General features: G+C 35.9%; 1 protein-coding gene across 3 annotated transcripts in view; it reads right to left on the bottom strand.

Annotated features, from left to right (window-relative positions):
• The window catches only part of LOC131529676 (GTPase IMAP family member 8-like), a 41,193-nt gene extending 34,344 nt beyond the window's left edge, over positions 1-6,849 (bottom strand). For 2 of the 3 annotated variants that reach the window (XM_058759491.1, XM_058759492.1), the window contains exons 1-4: positions 5,208-5,241; positions 4,904-4,992; positions 4,619-4,675; positions 2,789-2,872 (exon numbers count right to left, since the gene is read on the bottom strand). The gene's annotated coding sequence lies outside the window, so the exon portion shown is untranslated. Of the gene's footprint in view, positions 1-2,788; positions 2,873-4,618; positions 4,676-4,903; positions 4,993-5,207; positions 5,242-6,443 lie in introns of those variants that run through there. The other variant, XM_058759493.1, reaches the window with a different exon arrangement.
• Between the last annotated feature and the right edge of the window lie 6,546 nt (positions 6,850-13,395).

Below are 13,395 nucleotides of genomic sequence, written 5' to 3'. Positions count from 1 at the left end.
CAGCAACTCTACAGTTACTGTCTTTAAATAAAGCAACAGAACATCAGTGTTTGTGGCTCATCATTGACTGAAGCACAGGCTCTACTCTCCAGCACAATGGTGAGCCACAAAACTAAATTAAACCAACAGATCTCTCTTGTGCAAAAAATACAGTTCAGTTAAATATTTACTCTCCTTATAGATAACACCTGCTGTTAACAAGCAGAATCACTGAATGAAAGAGAAACAAGAACTACAACTGACTTCAGACACAGCCTTAGATGAACTCAACTGAAATACAAGACATCATTAAATCTCTCAAGATCTGATTAAACAACTCCACAAACAGCATTACCAGCTTCACACATTACAATGTGACTTTATTTCTGTCATATGTCTATACAAATTATTTGAGAATTAACAGAAGTTTATTTGTTTTATTGAAAACGTTTAGTTTGACCTCACCATTGTGGCGGTCAGGGTTTGCTTTAGTTGGGCTCTTGACCATCAAATTTTAGTCTTAGCTTTTTTTGGCTGCTGTAGCTGTGTTTGTAGAGCACATTTGTTGCAGCATGAAAAGCCAGAAAAATGTTGACTAATGATAATGTAATCATTATCTAGTGGCCTGATTCACTGATCTCATTCAGAGGCTCATCTTTAAAGACATGGTCTTTTTTTTGTGTGCGATTACAATCATTGTATGAGATGACTACCCGCTGAAAAATTTTAAAAATGTCTTATGCACAAAACTTTTAGTACTACAGCAGCAACTAGACACACACAGACATCAAGAATCAGCGTATGAATCTCAACAACGGTGACAATCAACAAAATAAATAAACAGATCAACTCTGAATATCACAAAACATGCTACTAAAACTCAATACAAAAAAATAAAAGCACATAGTAAGAATTAAAGACAGTAAGTGGACAATTCAGCGGCATAATTTATTCATGCTGCAATGCATGCTGGGATTCATGGGTGAGTTTTGTACTGTGCTGGTACCCAGCATGAATTGCAGCATTACGCTTTTGATTGTCACCATTGTTGAGATTCATACACTGATTCTTGATGTCTGTGTGTGTCTGATTGCTGCCGTAGTACTAAAGGCTTTGTGCATAACATGTTTTTAAAATTTTTCAGTAGCAGTTTGTCATCTCATATAGCAGCTGTAAACAACACCAAACTAACAACTAAAAAAATCCACACCATGTCTTAAAGATCAGCCTCTGAATGAGATCAGTGAATCATACCAATAGATAATGATTATAGCATTACCAATAGTCAATCACAAGCATATAATCACACATTTTCCTTGCTTTTTATGCTATAACAAATGTGCTCTACAAACACAGTTACAGCAGCCAGAAAAAAACTAAGATTAAAATTTGATGGTCAAGAGCCCAACTAAAGCAAACCCTGACTGCCACAATGGTGAGGTCAAACGAAACGTTTTCAAATAAAACAAATAAACTTCTGTTAATTCTCAAATGATTTTCATAGACATATGACAGAAATAAGGTCAAATTGTAATGTGTGAAGCTGGTAATGCTGTTTGTGGAGTTGTTTGATCAGATCTTGAGAGATTTATTGATGTCTTGTATTTCAGTTGAGTTCATCTAAGGCTGTGTCTGAAGTCAGTTGTAGTTCTTGTTTCTCTTTCATTCAGTGGTTCCGCTTGTTAACAGCAGGTGTTATCTATAAGGAGAGTAAATATTTAACTGAACTGTATTATTTTGCACAAGAGAGATCTGTTGGTTTAATTTAGTTTTGTGGGTCACCATTGTGGTGGAGAGTAGAGCCTGTGCTTCAGTCAATGATGAGCCACAAACACTGATGTTCTGTTGCTTTATTTAAAGACAGTAACTGTAGAGTTGCTGATACAGTGATGATCTCTTTGTTAAGTGCTTTAACACATGTATGTGTGCTATAGCTGATGATAAACTGCAACGATTTGAGTTAAAGTCATGTTTTTAGTAGCTTTACTATTACAAATTAAGTGTTTGCAGTTTTATATTAAGAAATGTTCCTTCTTAGTGGACTCAAATGAAATAAGTTTACCAAATGTTTACACACCATCATAACAATTTTACAGCATGCAAGAGTTTGCTGTATTTTTATAGTACAATTGTAATTATTGATTTACAGTACTCTTGTAAATTTACAGTCTTACTGGCAACCAAAATTGCCAGTAAGTTACTGTAAATTTTACAGCACTTTTTACAGTGCACCTATGAAACCACAGATAAGCCATTAATATTCTTGATTCATTTCTAGACTAATTCTGACTAATTATCCTATGTGATTTACATAGGGTATAATCCACAAGTAGATGAGGATTACACAATTATGTGACATGAATGAAACGCTATTGTCCATAACGTCCTGTTTCAGTGGAAATTACATTAACACACTGAATAACTCAAGGCACTTTCAAAGCATATCAGTGGGACTTTGAACAAATATTATGTAGAATCATCATCACAGTGTAGCACTGATTGTGAAATTTTAAGACTAAACACAGGTATATATTTTAAGTTAGGTAAATTACCTTGGTCTGTTAGCGTGCAGTAGACACATTGATCTTAGTGATTTTTAATATTTCACTTACCCTGTGCAAAATAACTGTAAACATTATACTAAACTTGTCCGACTTACACTTTGCACACTAGGGCATTTAAGGTCACAGTATTGGTATTGGTAATTGGTAATTAATGCCCTCTTTGCGGATGGGAATCATTTTTGTCACTTCACCACCTGATGGCAGTTTATGATCACACAGAGATCAGTGGGATATAGTGTAACTACCTCTGAATCCGAAGACAACTCATCTGTATCTGAACGGGTCTGGTCTGTAACCAAAAGCGCTGTGTTTGTCTCCATGCCTTCCACCTAAAAAAAAAAAAAAAAAACATTAATTTTAAATTGTTAAAATGTGACGTTCTTTGTGTATGTCTAAAAAGAAATTTGACACTTGCACTCCACGAATTTACATGCATTCGAAAACAAAATACCAAACAAAGTGTCATCTGCAAGCAAATTATTTCAGACCTTTTTTCTCATAACTAAATTAATTTTCCATTATTTTTTACCAACTGGTTCCAAAGTAATGCTTAGTATGAAGTACCACAGATGAAGTTAATAACATTAACTATGGACATTTTCGACTAACATTTGACAAACCGAAAGTCACAATATTTTTTTAGGTTTGATACCTTGGAAAATAAAGTTAAAAGTAACTTGAAAGTAAATTAATTAGTAATCTGATTACTAGGGATGTGACGATATCCTCGCAAAATATTTTGCAATATTTACATTAGAGCTGCACCATTAATCATTAAAATTTGCGCTAGCGATCTTGATTCAAACACCCACGATATCTTATTCCTGAATGACAACCCAGACAGCAAGCAGTGTCGGCCCAGATCCGGCCCACATCTGGCCCGCATGGATTTCACACAGGGAATGATTCAGCTATGTCTATTAAGACTGTTTCACATCGCGAGTGTCAGTGAAGCGTGAGATGTTGATGAATCAGAGGGTCGACCATCATCACGCTTCCGATGTGAACGCTGTCAGACTAAACACGCGCTGCTCACGCTCCACTGACGCTTACGATGTGAAACAGGTGTTATAGACATTCAAATCTGCATTCATGCTGCTGCTGATCCAGATAGAGCAACACAAACAGTCTTTTCAACCACACATAATTATTTCTGTGTTACAGACATTTAAATAACAGAAGTACTGGGATACAAGTTTATAGTTTGGGTATAAACACTTATTCTCTACAGTAGCGATCAAAACGAATGTATCTTAACACTTGTATTGTAACGCTTATCTTCCGCCAGGAGGTGGCGACAACCCATTTAAAAAATGTATTTGACATTGAATCATTCATTCAGGAGATTCCTATAGTGAAACAAGTCTTTATGAAGTGAGACACTGACTCCATTGATTTTTTAAACTTTGTTCAAATGAATATGAATATATATATATATATATATATATATATATATATATATATATATATATATATATATATATATTGAGACTTAAGCAATGAACCTTTTGTCAGAACAACTAGTAAATTACATTATTTTGTAAGAGAATCGTGATCTCGAATTTATATAAAAAATTGTGATTCTCAATTTATCCAGAATCGTGCAGCTCTAGTTTACATGTTGTTTATTACTGCATATAATTCATTAAAATATAAGTTTAATTTCATAAAGTATAAGTTGATTTCAAAATGCACCTACATTTTTTGCATTTTGTGTTTTTCAGTTAAATAAAATACTATTTTCCTATATATTTCATCATTGAGGATTTTTTTTTTTTTTTTTAATTCTAAAAAATCTCGTCTCGTCTCGTTCTCGTGAACCCAGTCTCGTGTCTTGTCTCGTCTTGTGGGATAAGTGTCTGGTCACACCCCTACTGATTACTTTTTAAATGCAGTAATCAGTAATGTAATCAAATTACAATTTTAAAGAAGTAATTAGTAATTTGTAGTTGATTACTTTTTTTTTAGTAATTTACCCAACACAGATTATAATTATGAAAAATTATGAATCCAGAATTTTGGCTACCTCTGAGTCTAAACTCTAGGAGCAAAGAAGCTTCAGAAGGGTACCGTACCATGTCAGCAGGGGTCTGGTATGAATGTGAGGTTTTTGCCCATGATGGATCTCCTGCCTATAAAACAATATAAGGACTTTGAAATTATGCACTACTGTAACAGTTTATAACTTACATTGTTTTGTTTTCTTTGTTTAATTTATTTATAGAGCACAATTAAAACAACGCAGGGTTGACCAATGTGCTGTACAATAACACCTAATAAAATGGAGACCAACATAAATAGGTATGTTTATTTCATATGAAGTTATTATTTGGATAATTAATAGAAACATGTATAGCTACCTCAAAACCAGACTTCTTCTCAAGCCTTTGTCTGGTATGATGGACCCACTGCCAGGCTCCAGGTATTTTTTATATTTTCGTTTCGGCAGCTATACAGAGACATTTTAGTGAGCAACCATGTACATGTACATACACACACACACACACACACACACACATATATATATATATAAAAGCTTCTGATAAAAGGTACATTTCGATGAAGCAATTTTGATGTCGACTGACGTAAAAATGTCTGTCTGCGCCAACGCTACGTTAAACGTTAAAAGCTTATATTGATTTTCTAAACCTGTTAATGACTTACCTCATGGATGAACGTTTACCCTCCTTGCGCTCACTGTTTAGTAACTTCCGGTTTGCAAATGAATCTCTTTTGAATGAATAGATTTGAATCGCTGCAGTTTTTTTTTTTTTTTTAATCAAACTCGAAATGATTCGAGTCATGTCGCAAATCGGTTCTTTAGAACTCTTCAATGAGCCGGGCTTATATATGCACATCAAAGTTTGTTTTTAATTCATAGACTTTTAATGCTAATTGTGTATATATAATTTATTCTTAATATTTAAATATTTTTATACATTCGTAATTACTTTTAATTAAATTATCAACACTTATGGAAACACTTATATTTCTGAATTTTAGGCCTACTTATTTGTTATAACTTTAAATATATTAAAAAGTATTAAAACATTTTCATCAAATTTCTTTACTAAGTATAATATCTTATGTTTTTGACCATATAATGCATTGAATACCATTATCATGAATGTAGCAATATAATGCATTATAACTTTTGTTAAAAAAATGAGAATATATGATGCATTGTGTATTATAAAAAAATAGAAATGCCCTTCTTATGGATATTATAGTTTGTAAAGTCGTCAAGAAAAGTCTTTAAAAGGATGGCTCTAACACTTATTTTTGTGAACAAAATCAGCAGAGTATTGTGCACTGATCTTAAAAAAAAACAAACAAAAAAAACAATCTGGTATAGCCGGGAATACCGTCGACCCCATAGAGTTAACCTAACTTGTCAGGTTTTTAAGGCAATCGGTTTACTCAAACGGTTTGTGTTACCCTAACTTGTTGGGTTTTACAGTGTAGGGAAATCTGACAAGAAACTTTGTTTCTTTATTTATGGTCACTGTATTCTCCAATGCATTGATTGAGAGTTAATAGCCAACCAGTGCAATAATATAAGTGCTGTAGCATAATTTGCCATATGCTCCGCCCCCCTATTGGAGAAAAATCACATTAAAAAAAGAAGGCGCGTGACGCTGTAATCCAAGCAATGATAGAAGTAGATGTAGAGGAGTGGGATGATGTTTTGTAATGTATTATCACCGGCTGTAACAAAAAAACATGTAGTCATATCCTAATACTAAGAGTAAATACTATTTACAAGATGTAATATTGGTCTTGGGTGTCCCCAGAATGTGTCTGTGAAGTTTCAGCCCAACATTCCCCACAGATCATTTATACAGCTGAAAAATGTCATTTTTGTGGTGTGTCTAAAACGAGCTGATTTGGAGTGTATACCTTTAATGCAAATGAGCTGCATATTCCCGCCCCGTCTCCAGAAGAGGGCGTCGCGTATACGTGTCTCTCTCTGCACTGCATATCTGCAGCAATAAACACAGCCGATGGAAGCAACTTAACTGAGAGCGAGCTAACTGGTGTTCAGCCGTACATATGGGAAGTCAAATGCACTGAAAGTGGGACCAAACAGCACAATGTTACAGAGCTTGCAAGATTCGTTCAGTAGCACGGTCGCGCTCGGTCCATTGATCCGCTCGACTGTGCTACCGAACTAATCTTGCGCTATGAACAGCACAAACTAATCTAACAAGCACGGCGCTGATCAGTTAAAATCACTTCTTACCTGAACCCGACGTGCATATTTTTTTTTTTTTTTTTTAAAAAGATAAACCCGACCCGAGACAGACCCAGTGAAATTAGACCCGAGTCGACCCGACCGCATTTATTTTTGAACCCGAATGTAAACAGCATTGAAGTGTGCACAGCCTGCAGCCGTGCATCGGTCCGGAAAAATCCCGGGGTCCCGCTGACTGATTTGGCCGCTGCTCCATTACTTTCATTCAGTTTATTTACTTATTAGCCTATTTGTTATATTTTTGCCTGCCTGATGGATACATGTTGTTTCTGAGTTTGGCTTTCAGTTGTAACCAGTGGATTTGAAATATAGCCTAAACGTGATAGTTTCATAAAAATTAAATCAATAGGTTAATAAATCATGGATTTGCTAGTTTTGTCTGCAACGTTATTTACCTCATCTCCGGCTTCTGCACACAAAAAAGAAAAGCCTTGCATTGACATAGCGTAATGAAGTGAGTGGATTTCCTGATGGATCTCATCTATAAGATGGATTTCTGAGGTTGCAAAGTATGTTCCTTTTTTACGTGCGTTTTCAAAAATGAACTTAACATGAACGCACAAGTAGGTGATGCATCCGAGATAGTTTAAAATAATTCGGGTCTAATTGGGTCCATTTGGGAAAAGCACATTTATTTTAAATTACCCGAGACCCGAGGCTGCTAATACCGAACCCAACCCGTGTCCAAGGCACTCGGAGAAGTTTTGGACCTGAACCCGCTCGGGTCTCGGGTTGGATCCAAGTGGAGCCGTGAAGACCTCTAGTCTGGAGTGATACACGTATTTAGGTAGATTTTGAGGCGCATTACCTTGAAAAATGAAAGCAATCCACAGCGTTCTCAGCAGCTTAGATGCTGGGAGAAAATGAAGACTCCTATGTCAAGTGAAGTCACTATTATTTGTATAGCGCATTTAACAATGCAAATTGTGTCAAAGCAGCTTTACATCAGCTTGATAAAGCTGGGTGGCTTTATATCAGCTTTACAGTATTTAGACAGAGAAATAGTATTTCAAAATAGTGTCATTCTCCTCTTGTCAGACAAAATCAGCAGTTTAAATCTAGGCTAAAGCAGAGTCAGATTCTTACATCCAAACACAGAGCACCGGGATTGCCTGCAAGACATTGTTGACGTCAGAGGCATCATGCCTATTCAAAGCCCATTCACGTGCCCCCTCAGATTTTTGAGCCAAGTGGATTTTGAATGCAGCTTCCAAAAGACAAAAAGTAGCCGATTATTATTTTCTATATTTAATAAAATCACACTGGCATGATTGGACATTCAGTGCATCTATCATCAACTGCTAAATTCAAATCTGCATTCGCTGGCTGGCACTTAGCCAGAGACAGCCCCGTTTTTGCAGCACTGCGCATTATAACCAATCACACACAATTCTGTTGAGCTTATGAATGCAATGACCAATCAGAGGCATTCAGATGAGTCATTGCTGAAATGCGTTTTCTTCAATCGCTCGCTGACTGAATACCTCTTTCTGGCGAATTCTCTCGTAAGAAACAAAGTGCAAATGTGTTTACGAATATGTAAGTAAGATATTAATTTCATAGTGTAAACGGCTTCAGTGATTTTAATGGGAGTTTTTGAGAGTGCTTGAACTCTAGACTGTCAGTGAAAATGTTCTTTGATTGTTCTTTGCTCTCTTTCTGTACAATGAAAGTGTTATGATTTGTAGCCTAACTTACAATGTTTTTATTCACATTAAATGTCAATGTTAAATTCACATTAAATATAAAGTCAGTCGAATTAAAAATAGGTTATGGCATGACAACAGGGCCGTAATTGAGGTCCCCGAGGTCCGGACCTAGGTATTTTTCCAATAACAGAAGTTGTAAAATAATTACATAATATTAATTATGCTTTGGTGCCACAAGGATAAAAAGCCAAGATAACAGATCAACTCATCTGAGATGCCTCAGTGGTAGAGGTGTGCGATATATAGTCTGCGATAATACCGTAATTGTTGTTTTAACGATGTGCGATTTGACATTGAGTATTTTGCAAAAACCATTCAAAACACCCTGACAGAGAGCACGCATACATTACGTGAAGTCAGTCTAATGAAATGCATTTACAATGATCGCAAATTAAAGATAAGGCGGCAGAAAATGCATATTTATACCACTTCATAGTTACTCAATTTCATATGGAGAGTGCCATTTTTCTCCAAAAATTACCATGATTACAAATGTGATATTGATTTTTTACAACAGCTCAATAAACAATAAGTTAATTAAGAGACTTAAGTTTTAGGCGCCGTATTGCCTGTTTTTGCTCTATTTCGCCAACAAAAATCACTCCAAACACAGCCACAGCACTGTTTTGCGTCTCTGAGCAACATGATGGTGATTCGTTCCTCAATGAATCAACCGTTTAAATGATTCGGTTCAATCGCAATGACTCACTTATTAACAGTGGTTTGCTGCCACCTACTGGTGATTTTAATTTCACATTTCAACTTTCTTGAAAGTTTTAAATCATTTCAAATATCAATATATCAAAACATGATTTATGCATTTATAATTGCAGATTAAATGCATTTATGTCCTGCATTAAACAGTGTGTAAATACATCTAAATGCCACTTCAGATGACTCTTGTGTTGATTTCATTTGCTTGATATCAGCCTAATTGTCTTATTCTTATTCTAAACTGATTGCATGTAAGAATTTGACTCAAAAGATAATGGACACTTTTAGAAAAAAAAATGGCTTTATATAAAGGTAAAAATGCCCATAAAATGTAAAATCAGTTTAAATTTATTGGGAAAAAAAAAAAAAAATATATATATATTTTAAATATATATACATGATGAAGCTGGCTTTTGTCTGCCAGCTTCATCATGTGCCGCATAACATCATAAATGTGTAGTTTTATGCTCGGGGCGCCGAGAAAGGGCGCCCACGCTATCTAACCAATGGAGCGCTGATATGCTATAAAACGTCACTAAATATGATCAATTCAACCAATCAGTGACGCGCAGTAATAATTCTCCGATGGGCGCTTTGCCTTTGCGCCCATCGGAGAATAACATGAGTTTGGTGTGGTCACGTGGCAGTGAGATTCGAGTTGACAATGGCGCCGGCGTCACACGAGAAAGAGACCGTGCAATCTCTTCTTCAAACTCCGTTTGAAAGAAGACCACTGGCTGAAAAACCAAAAATAAAAGAAATGGGACCGGACCAGCCACAAATTAACATCAGACAGCAGGTGAAAGACAAGGAAGCGTCTTATACTAGAGGCTTTTCGCGGACATGGTACACTAGGAAGCCGTGGCTAACCGGCTGCGGAGTAACTAACTCGCTGTTTTGCTTCCCTTGTTTGCTTTTTAAAACTGCAGCAACCGATCGAGCCTGGTGTGAAAACGGTGTTCAGGACATGAAACATTTTTCGGAAAAAATAAAAAAACACGAACACACAAAGATGCATATGGACAAATGCCTGAAATTTGCGTTGCTGGGGAAGGCTAACATTGCTACTCAGTTGGATGATGGCCATCGACTTTGTATATTGTGTCTCTGGAGGAGCAGAGGAGATGCTGAGTGCTTGGAGGATTTTGATTTAGAGGTGGTTTGCTGTACGATTCATGATGTGAACACTGGAGACAATGTATAGCATTTTTTATTGACTTGCTCACCATTACAATTGGTAATGCACAGTCTTCTTCATCTAGTGGTTACTCCATGTAATAACAGCGACTATTTACCTCTTTGTGTTTATTGAATATTGACGCAAATTACAGCAATTATAAGTTCACCTTGTATGACTTGGTTTCCAATGAATCTCAAATTGGCACATCTTTCTGTCTTTGAAAGAACAATATTTGAAATCTACAAGGACATTCTAAATTCATACTTTAATAATTACATTAGATGCTATTTGTTTTTAAATCGTTACTTTGGTGTTAATGTAATAAATAAACAGCAGAAATTGTTCAATTGTTAAAATAAAAATTTTAAAACCACATTGTCCCTCAGCCCCCCCTACTTTTTCCATCACCAGCCGCCACTGATATATATATATATATATATATCATATATATATAATGTTTAATCATTTTAGACACCTGATTTTACTGAAGGCTACCAGGATAATTATAACTTTTTATTAAATTCATAAACAAACTATATCTTCTATATTTCCAGTTTGTAGAGTGGATCATTCATTGCAATATTTAATCTGATTTTCATGCTTAAGAATCTGTTGAAAAATCTTGAAAAATAATTGATGCTACTGCTGCCCACTGACTTGGTTTTAAACCTATATTATTATCCAATTTATGAGCCTTAAAACATCTTAAAATGCACACATGTAAGTCAGGAAAATCAAAATTTTACTTGTTTACTTGTGAACTTGTTCACTTTCCCAGTAAAGCGGTGCTAACTGGTATTTTCCTCCCGCAGCGCGCTGGCAGACTGGCGGGGAAACTCGTGAAGACGAAAAGCTGTACGAATACTTTAAAATAGGAGGTAGGTGAACTTTAAAACACTTGCAGTCGCATCATTTTTGTTATACCAATGCTATTTGCTTTCTATTTGAATATATGTTAAAATGTAATATATTCCTGTGAAAACAGCAGAGTAGAATTTTTGTTCAGGTTTCTTTGATGAATAAAAAGTTCAAGAACAGCATTTATCGGAAATGTAAATCTATGGTAACATTATAAATGTCTTTATCATCACTTTTGTTCAATTTAAAGCATCCTTGCTAAATTAAAGTATTAATTTATATAATTTAAAACTACTATAAAATTAAAACTACTATACCTAGTTTTACAGTGGTATGAAATACAGCAACTACTGGATAATTGTTGCCAGTAAGTTACTTTTAATTTGGCTAACATTTTACACATAATTACATTTCTTAACTGAATAGTGTCACCTTTAACTTGTTCATATTACCTTTAGTGATAACTTCCCTATGTGACAAAACTGTCACTTAAAGGGATAAAGTACTGACATGGCTTAATTATAACCACACATGCCTTTTAAAGGGATAGTTCACCCAAAAATGAAAATTCTAGTAATTTCTAGTAAATTCTAGTAGTTTCAAACCTGTATGAATGTCTTTGTTCTGCTGAACATAAAGGAAGATATTCTGAAGAATGTGGGAAACAGAGCAGTTCTGGGGCACCATTGACTTCCATAGTATTTTTTTTTCCTACTATGGAAGTCAATTGTACCCCAAAACAGCCTGGTTACAAACTTTCTTCAACATATCTTCCTTTGTGTTCGGACAGAACAAAGAAATTCATACAGGTTTGGAACTACTTGAGGGAAAAAAAAGAAAAAAAAAACATTTTAACTTAAGAGTTGGAGTGGTTTGAAGGATGATTTTGCATATTAGCACATTAACTTTATCCAGAGGAATTAATAAAGAAATATAAATGGGGCCCAGTTCCGACCCACTGTGGTCCCACAAAATCCCCATATATGGGCCATTTATGGGTTCAGAGTGGCCACCCATTTGGGCCCCATAAGGGTTCTGTATGTGGCCCACCTTGGCCCCAATTATTAAGAACCCATTTGGGACCCATGTGGGCCCATATAATGAAAATCTACATGGGCCCCACTTAGAGCCCACTATGGACCCATCATGTGCCCCTATGGGCTAACACACATGGGGCCCAAGTGGAGCCGATGGACAAAATTGTACGGGTCCCATTTGGGTTGCCCATGCAGGGCCCAAGTGGCAGCCCATCAAAAGCCTACATGGGACCCACATGGAAATGTTGGCTGGGTCATTGATGAACTGTGCTTTAGAGTGAGAGACATTGCCTGCGTCCCAATGTGCATTTCCATCCTAAATTCTATGTGATATTAGTAATTTTCAGTACTATTTAGGGCAGATAGGGTGGATAGTATGTACATTGGGACGCAGGGATTGTTTTCTTCCAGCGTGTCATTCAAGTGTGATCTTTTCAAACGGGGCGGATTAACGTTACGCGGCAAAGAGATGTTCGTCGTTCCGAAAGAAGATGAACAACCGAATCGTTTCACAAGGCCGTTCAAAGTGTCTCAGTCAGTTCCCTAGGTAGTGAATCACTAGATAGTGCACACGAGTCCCTGCGCTGGGAAAGAGACCATGGCTCAGTAAACACTGGGACAACAGATCAATCAATTTGTAAACGTACGTCACAACTGGTATTTATCAACAACAGGCAGGACCGTTATATTTTGATATTACTTTTATGTTATTTAAGGTATCTTAGCCCTGTAATTAGCCCACTGCTCCAGGTGTGTGTTCATGGTGTGTGTGTGTGTGCACTTAGGATGGGATAAATGCAGAGCACTAATTCCGAGTATGGGTTACCATACTTAGCCATGTCACATCACTTTCACTTTTCACTTTTTAACATGAAATGTACATGTTCTATTACAAATCCAGTCAGCATCAATGTTCCCTGTTGTGCAATGAATTGTGGAATGGATTAGTGGCAAAAAAAATAAAATAAAATGAAATTTGCCACTTCTGTTTCATCACAAATTAATTAAATGATATTGATATATTGTTAATGATTTAAAAGGCATCATTTCATTTTTTTAACTTAAAATATACTTTTCTTTTTCCACCAGGGTGTGGCCA

This window comes from Onychostoma macrolepis, chromosome 22 (genome assembly GCF_012432095.1).
Source record: "Onychostoma macrolepis isolate SWU-2019 chromosome 22, ASM1243209v1, whole genome shotgun sequence".
NCBI lineage: Eukaryota > Metazoa > Chordata > Actinopteri > Cypriniformes > Cyprinidae > Onychostoma > Onychostoma macrolepis.
Note: the sequence above shows the minus strand (reverse complement) of the source record. Positions and strands in the feature narration are given on the sequence as shown.